Genomic DNA, 7,782 nt, shown 5'->3' with positions numbered 1-7,782 from the left:
AATGATATCCATCACCAGCTTTTCATCCAGGCATATAGACCCCATTTCCTGCAGCTTCTCAGCATATACAGACTAGTATAATCAAATTATATAATCATATAATTATTCGATTTGAGTAGGCTGTAATTCTGCCTTGAACCCCGAGGAATCAATCTCATTGAGATTTTAGATGCTTGTTTTTGATTGTGTTTTCAATGTCTCTGATCTGTTTTTCTTTATAGTTATATTCCTCAATCAATCAAATCAATCTCATTTGGATTCTTGTATTTTAATGGTTCCATTTGTCATTTTTTATTATTTATAGTGATATACTGTAATCAATCTAATTTGGATTATTTGATTGATATAGAATAAACTATTAAAATACATCAATCAATCATTTACCTGGCTTCCACTATTACTACACCCTCCATTGACTTGTGCTGGCCTCAGGCCTCTGATCTATTTCTTTATTAAGGAACACATTCTATTGCATCATATAGTTTATATTAAACTGTCATCCTGTCTGCCACTGCAGTGCCACTCTATTTCTTAGGTGTGATACATTCATTTGTAAACTGCATGTGTTTGTGCCGCTGATCTTGTCACTTAGTGTAGCCAGTTGGCCAATATGAGTAAAAACTGAAAATAATATTGTGAGCTGGTCCAAATTGACTGGAAATGATGATAAAATAATGTTATTGAGGTTAATAATACTGCAGGAACAAAAGCAGGCCCAAATGACATGATTTCAGCTGTTTTTATCCAATTTTATGGAAATCCAGATCCAAAATACAACGATGAGTTAGAATCAAAAACGGGTCCACGCACATCACTAATATGCAGATATACAGTACAGATATGTCCACACTAATGTATCCTCAAATCTCGCCATGTACAGTAGCTCCATTTGGCTCACCACAGTTAATGCGTTTAAGCCACGCCAAGCGTTCCGCCACTTAGTTTTGTACCGAATTTGCATCGTATCTGCATCTCTAATGTGACAAAAGAACAGATGTGTCCTTCTCCATTGTTGCCGCTGATGCAGCTAACATTGGCACGCATCGCGGCATGCGATTTGCTGCGCATGTTACACCACAATGCAGGAGCATTCGCACCATGCAATCCTATGCAGTGCCCGTGCCCTCTAGTGGGCATTTTTTGCTGCATGTGTGCTGCAATTTGCCGCAGCGGCGGCAAGGATACAAGAGGACAGATCTGTACAATGCACGGGTACCCTGTACACTGGCACTGGAATTATATGCTGGTGCTGTGCACAACTGAGATGCTAACCGGAGGTAAAAGACAAAAAAAAACCAAGGAGGGCCAATACGGGTGAGCGGCGACTCGCATCCCGCCCCGCTGCGTTGTGCTTAATATGCAACTTTATACCAACTCCATTGTGGCAAACATACTAATCCTAAGTGCCCAGGACGGGATGCAGTTATAATACCAACGTGCGGCATCCCAGCTGAAGAATGCCGGTGGCTAGAAGACCGGCGCCGGAATACCGACAGGAGGTGACAGCCAGGATGCTGAACGTGAGTATAGCGGGCTGGTAAAGACTTAGCCACTGGGGGTTAGGCTAGGGGAGGGGGAGGTTAGGGTTAGGTACCCCCTGGGATGGGTTAGGCACCACTGGTGGGGGGTTAGGTTTAGGCAGTAAGGGGGGAGGGATAGGTTTACGCACTTAAGGGGAGGGTTAGCATGCGGGTGGGGAGGCTTAGGGTTAGGCTACAAAAAGGAAGCGTTAGGAGGGGATGGGGGAGTGTATACTTACCCGATCTCTGGGCCTGATTCAGAGCCGGACGCTATTTGCGGACGGTTGTTCTGAAAAAGGGGCCGGATATTTAAATAGAGCGCTTGCTCTTTGCGGTCTGTTGACGCCTCTATGTCTGAACAAGCGAACGAAACATGCGCTCGCTATTTTGTAAAGACGCCCCCTGGCCGCTCGCATCATACGTCATCTCCGCTATTTATTAGATTAATCGAGAACATCGAACGGCGTATGAACTGCTCGCTATTCTTGTGGTAGCATTTTCCTACCGCAATCATGCGAGCAGTTCAGACTAAAAGACAACCAAGTGACGTGGTCGATGACGCTGCTTTGTTAATTATGCACTCCCATTAAACGCCAATTTTGACCGTTTGGCACGCCTGCGTTCGGATCTCCACTCCCCCATTTTCAAGCACCTTCACCTGTTACCACCCACAAACGCCTCATTCTGTCACTCAAATTAGCAAGCACTCGCTATTTTGCGAGCACACGATTTCCGACCGCACTGACTGGTTCGCGCATGCACATTATGACCCATACGCATGCGCAGATGTGTGAACATCGCTCGGAGCGGCTCTGAATCAGGCCCTCTGTCGGGATACCAACCATCCGGATGCCGCTATCGGAATTCTGACCGGAGGCATCCCGACAAGCCGGCATTATATACCCATTCCCCTAGGACACTACTTTGGATGTAGCTACAATGCCACACAGATGTTAAATGAAGAAATAGATGTGAAAGCTGAATAATCTCTTCCCGTAACGGAGCGTCTAAAACACTGCAAGCGACTTGCGCCATATGGAAAAAAACGGATTGGTGAACGAGGACCCAGGATGAGCAGAAAGCCCCCCGATAGCACAGAAAATGTAGATGAGGCTCCTGTCTGGTGCAGGGGGTGTATGGTGGGAAATGCACCTCTGAACTAAATAACCATAATGCAACATACAGTATCAACCATGGGTATATATTATCATTTAATCATCGGTGGCTATATTACATATTAGCCAGTGCCAGCATTGGTCACATTATAAATATTTCCCTGTGTGTTATTGCTTTTAATAAATACATAGGAGATACCAGGCAAAGTCTGTGACACATTTTGAGCATTTGTTCACTTACAGAGTACTAACTAAGAAAGCAATTTGTACAAAAACATGGCCGGCAAGTTAACAACGTAGCTTTCTAGTTTTGTGAACGCCGCCAGTGACTGGACAGTATAAAGAAAGTGCACAACTATTCTTTAGTCTGGGAAACAGAGCAGACGCCTGTGTGCCTTGGTCAACCGTTGAATCCTTTGCTTCTGGAAATTCCTGGTGCCCGAGAGATCTTTATTCTCCTTCAGGAGATCGACGTACTGGTCTCTCTCCTGCAGAATCTGCAGCATCTCTCTCTGCAGCCTTTTCCCATGTTCTTGCAAAATATAAAACTGGATGATCATGGGGACCTGATTGCAGAGGCGGTCCGCTGCTCCCTGTAAGGCAAATACAACCCTTGTGATGGATGACAGCCAACTACATTTCACAATGGGCTATGCAGACCTGTGCCTATGGTAGGGATGGGGAACCTCTTCCCCGGGGGCTGTATAAGGCCCCCGGAGTCATTTCGTCTGGCCCTCTGAGCTTTTTTCTGCTATCCTCATCTGACTAGCAGGGAGCCTAGAATGGAACCCTGCAGCCAGAATCTATGCAGCAGTGCTGCCTGGAGCGTCCTTAGGAGTCTTCAGATGGTCACACCGCTGCCCTTACAGCTCCCAGGAGTATCCACAGGATGCTCCAGGCATTGCTATAATCACCGGCGATTGTGGCCCCGCCCCCATGTAACGTCACATGGAGGGGGTGTGGCCTGCACCGGGCCCGCAAAATTTTTTATATAGATATCAAAATGGCCCTCAGCAGAAAAAAGGTTCAGCACCCCTGGCCTACGGGCTGCTGGGGAAAAAGAGAGAATGTATTTTGCTGACTCTTCAAACTTCTTACTTCACCTTTCCAAATAACTAACTACTCCTTTATATTTATGTTTGTGATGTATGTTCCAGTGAGCGGCTCTGTAGAGGGTCTTGGTGTCCAGGCATGTTAGTGGCCATAAGTAGGCAGAGCTATTTATTAAATCAACATACATTGGCTACAGTGTATTGGCCCCTGCTCATGGTGCCTATTATATCATGAGGTCATCAGTGAGGCTTTGTATTCTCCCTTGATTGTCCTCTTGGACCAGCGATGTAGACAAAAATTACTCCACATTATGTCACCCAGAGGGACGTGCACATGCAGCAGAAAATGTTTTACGAAGGGCCACACAGCTCCTGTTGGCTGCCATCTTTGTCTGTCTCTGTCATGTCTAATGCTCTGTATGTGATGGGAGAGGTTATTACCTCCTTGCAGTGGCGGGCTGGGCCGGGGGGCAGGGTGCCATGTGCCCCCCGGGCCGCAGCGTCATACGGGCCGCGGGCAGTCTGTGTCACTGTGACACACTGTCACTGTCACACAGACTGCACCGCGCGTGTAGCGCTGACCGGACGGAGTTCGGTCAGCGCTACACAAGTGACAAACACACAGCCGCCGGCTCCGGCAGCTGTGTGTTTGTTTTGATCAGCAGCCAATGAGAGTCTGTCAGACTCTCATTAGCTGCTGCTGCACCCACTGCAGGAGCCGCTCCATCTTCCGGCTCCTGCAGTGGGCAATGGAAGAGGCGTCATGACGTCATATGACATCTCTCCCATAATGCAGAGCGGCCCGGCCCGGGAAGGACAGACGGAGTAGCGGATAGCGACGGCGGGAGCGGGGATTCAGGTAAGTGTTTTTTTTTTTTTTTACTACGTGTGTCTACTGGGGGGGAGGCTGGCATTACAAGGGGGAGACCACTACTGGGGGCACCACAAGGGGGGAACCAATACTGGAGGCACTGCAAGGGGGGGACTACTACTAATGGGGGCAATACAAGGGGGGGACTACTACTACTGGGGGCACTACAAGGGGGGGGGACTACTGGTGGCACTACAAAGGGGAAACCACTACTGGACTGGGGGCACTACAAGAGGGAGGGTCTACTACTGGGGGCACTACAAGAGGGAGACCTCTACTGGGGGTACTACAAGGGGGAGATCACTACTGGGGGCACTACAGGGGGGAGGGCACTACAAGGGGGGACCACTACTGGGGATTATGGGGGCACTTCAAGGGGGGGACTACAACTGGGGGCACTTCAAGGGGGGGACTACAACTGGGGGCACTACAAGGGGGGGACTACTATTAGAAGGGGGGACTACTACTACTAGGGGCACTACAAGGGGAGGGGACAACTACTAGGTGCACTGCATAGGGGGGATCACTACTGGGGGCCTGCATAAGGGGGTCCTCTCCTGGGGCACAGGGGGGCACTGCATATGGGCACCACGACGGGGCTGTTCCTAATCTTTATTTTTACTTTACATTAATCCCATCTGGACCCGCCTCCTCCCTGGAACACTTGAGGGGTGGGGGGGGCGCCGTAGCACGCACTTTCTTCGGGCACCCTGGCTACACGCTACCCCTCTGCCAGGGCCGCCTGCATGCATTTGCCCCCCAGGCTAAAAGTTGCCAGCCAGCCCCTGTCTCCTTGCCTATAATACTCTGCTTTGTGCCCACGTGCATGTTACTATGTTTGCTGGCTTCACGTATGACATATCTGCATGACTCCGTCAGGTTCTACAGCAGTGATGTCAAGCTCGGGCCATCCAGTTGCAGTGGAACTACACATCCCAGCACGCCATGCCAAAGTTTTAGCATGCCCTAAGAGCAAAACTGTGGCAGTGCATGCTGGGACATGTAGTTCCACTGCAGCTGGATGGCCCGAGTTTGAGACCACTGTTCTACAGAATCTGTGGTGCCGTACAATTAAATGATAATGATACTATCAAGAAATAATGAGGCTGAAATGAGCAGTGTTTTATAAGGAAAACAAGGAAGAGGTGAGATTAATGAATGTTCTGCTGAATAAGTGGCTGCAGGGTGGACTTTGAAGTCACATTTTCAACACAGTACAGATTTTGTGGGACAGTGAATCCACTGTCCCACAAAATTGCTTTTTCCTCTGCCAGTTCCCAAAAACCAGGATGTAGGAGCGCTCTAATGTACTGTACGGGCTACTCTAGCTGGACAATAGAAAAATTCTGTAGGGCAATGCTTGTTGTCCCAAAAATCTGAAAAATATTCTCAATATTGTAGGCCTCTGTGATAGAGCAATATGTCATTTTAGTTTAAGCTGACCACATATGCTGTGAGCTGGGACTAGTTGGCCAACTGGAAAGGCTCAACCAATGGTGGTGGTGATGAGCCTCACGGGAAACCACAAGTGTGATTATCACACAAGCACATGTTGATCTCCGTCACGGACTGACTACATTTTTAGAGTTATCCAAATTAATGCCACATGTACAGCTATTTCAGACCATTTTGGTCTAAATTAGCCAAACAAATGGATGAATTCACCTGATTCATGTTCGTCAATGGTAGTTGTTGAATTTGAAATAAACGCTTTATAAACTGGCAACATCCCAACTTATCCCCCATGAACTGTTCCGAAACTTACTTTAAAATAAGCTTCTAGATGATGCGTCATCTCTTTGATAGAGCACTGATCAGCATAGGCTTTATAGGGTGTGTTGCTGGGCATTTTAGCTTGGACAGCAACTAAATCAATCCTGTAAGATTTGTCTTGAGCGTAGACCATCTTCTCCATGAAAAACTGGATTGTGATCTGATTGTCCGCAGAGGTTTCTTGTATTTGTCTCATTTTTTCAATTTTATCCTGGGAGAAAGAAAAATACACGTTTCTTCAGACTCATGGGGTCTGGTACGGAGCTTCCCTCATTGTGTGCATGAAAATAAAGGTGTATTGTTGTCTGTCGCTAAAAATTACATCCATACGCTAATAATAAAACTTTATAACCAGAACCCAGATGATCACCTATCACAGGTGCCTTAACCTCAAAGCCTGATATGCTTACCGATACGTGGGTTCCGCCAGGATTTATTACAGATATATGTTATATACAGTAGGTAAGGTTAAACATTACACTAAACTGGGCCTATTAAATTATACCTCAATGTACTAGGCAACTGGACACTAAGGGGCATATTTACCAAAGTGCAAGGTTTTTTTATACTAAGCAGAGTTGTTGGCAATAGCAACCAATCAGATTCTACTTATCATTTATCTAGGACCTTCTAGAAGATAATAGATGGAATCTGATTGGTTGCTATGGGCAACATCTCCACTTCTAAAATCCCGCACTTTAGTAAATATACAAGAGTAATGTAAACTCAGATAAAAAAAATGCACACATGTAATACAGCATACAATGTAATACAAATATTGAATAACAATCACGGCAGAAATATACTATTTAGGCAACCCATGCAAGGAATATAGGCCCATCCATTGTATGATGGAACACCAAACAGGAGCCTACGGCAAGCAATTCAGGAGCAGCAGTGGAAATAATAAATGATTTCCAGGTTCACCACAACAATGTAAATAATACATGGTTCTTATCTAAAACTGAAGAATAATCAATGTCGAACAATCCAAAATCAAGGAATATAGACAGGCAGATTTAAAAAAAAAAAAAACAATCCAAGGGTCAGGGCAGGCAGTGAACAAATTCATCACAAAATAAGCAATATATTGAACTTAAATTCAGGAGCGCAGGTAGTCAATGCTGCAACAGGAACTATCACCAGCAGAAAGCCTAAGCCCTTCCGGCCCTTCTAAACACAGGACATAAATAAAACACACCCAATCATTCGACCCTGTAGCTGAAAATAATTTTGTAAGAAGATGGGCGCATGTCGCCCCCGTTTTCTTGAGAGTGCCGAGGTCAGGATCTGCGTCGGAATATGCAGATTTCCAGGCCTCAGTTAAACAGATAAGACGGCCATTCTGAGTTGCTTTGGCTTTCTCAGATGGCCGATGGATGCGATGGTGATTCAATGCTTTAATCTTGGGATGTAGCAATCGGTTTACCAATGTTGTCAGGAGGTGTCTT

At 46.4% G+C, this 7,782-nt stretch overlaps 1 pseudogene; it reads right to left on the bottom strand.

Annotated features, from left to right (window-relative positions):
• Window positions 1–2,997: 2,997 nt before the first annotated feature.
• Window positions 2,998–7,782, bottom strand: part of LOC148443402 (interferon-induced GTP-binding protein Mx1-like) — a 51,470-nt pseudogene continuing 46,685 nt past the window's right edge.

This window comes from Taudactylus pleione, unplaced genomic scaffold (genome assembly GCF_031769625.1).
Source record: "Taudactylus pleione unplaced genomic scaffold, aTauple2 ptg001279l, whole genome shotgun sequence".
NCBI classification, from domain to species: Eukaryota; Metazoa; Chordata; class Amphibia; order Anura; family Myobatrachidae; genus Taudactylus; species Taudactylus pleione.
The sequence above is the reverse complement of the archived record's forward strand: the minus strand, read 5'-3'. Positions and strand labels throughout refer to the sequence as shown.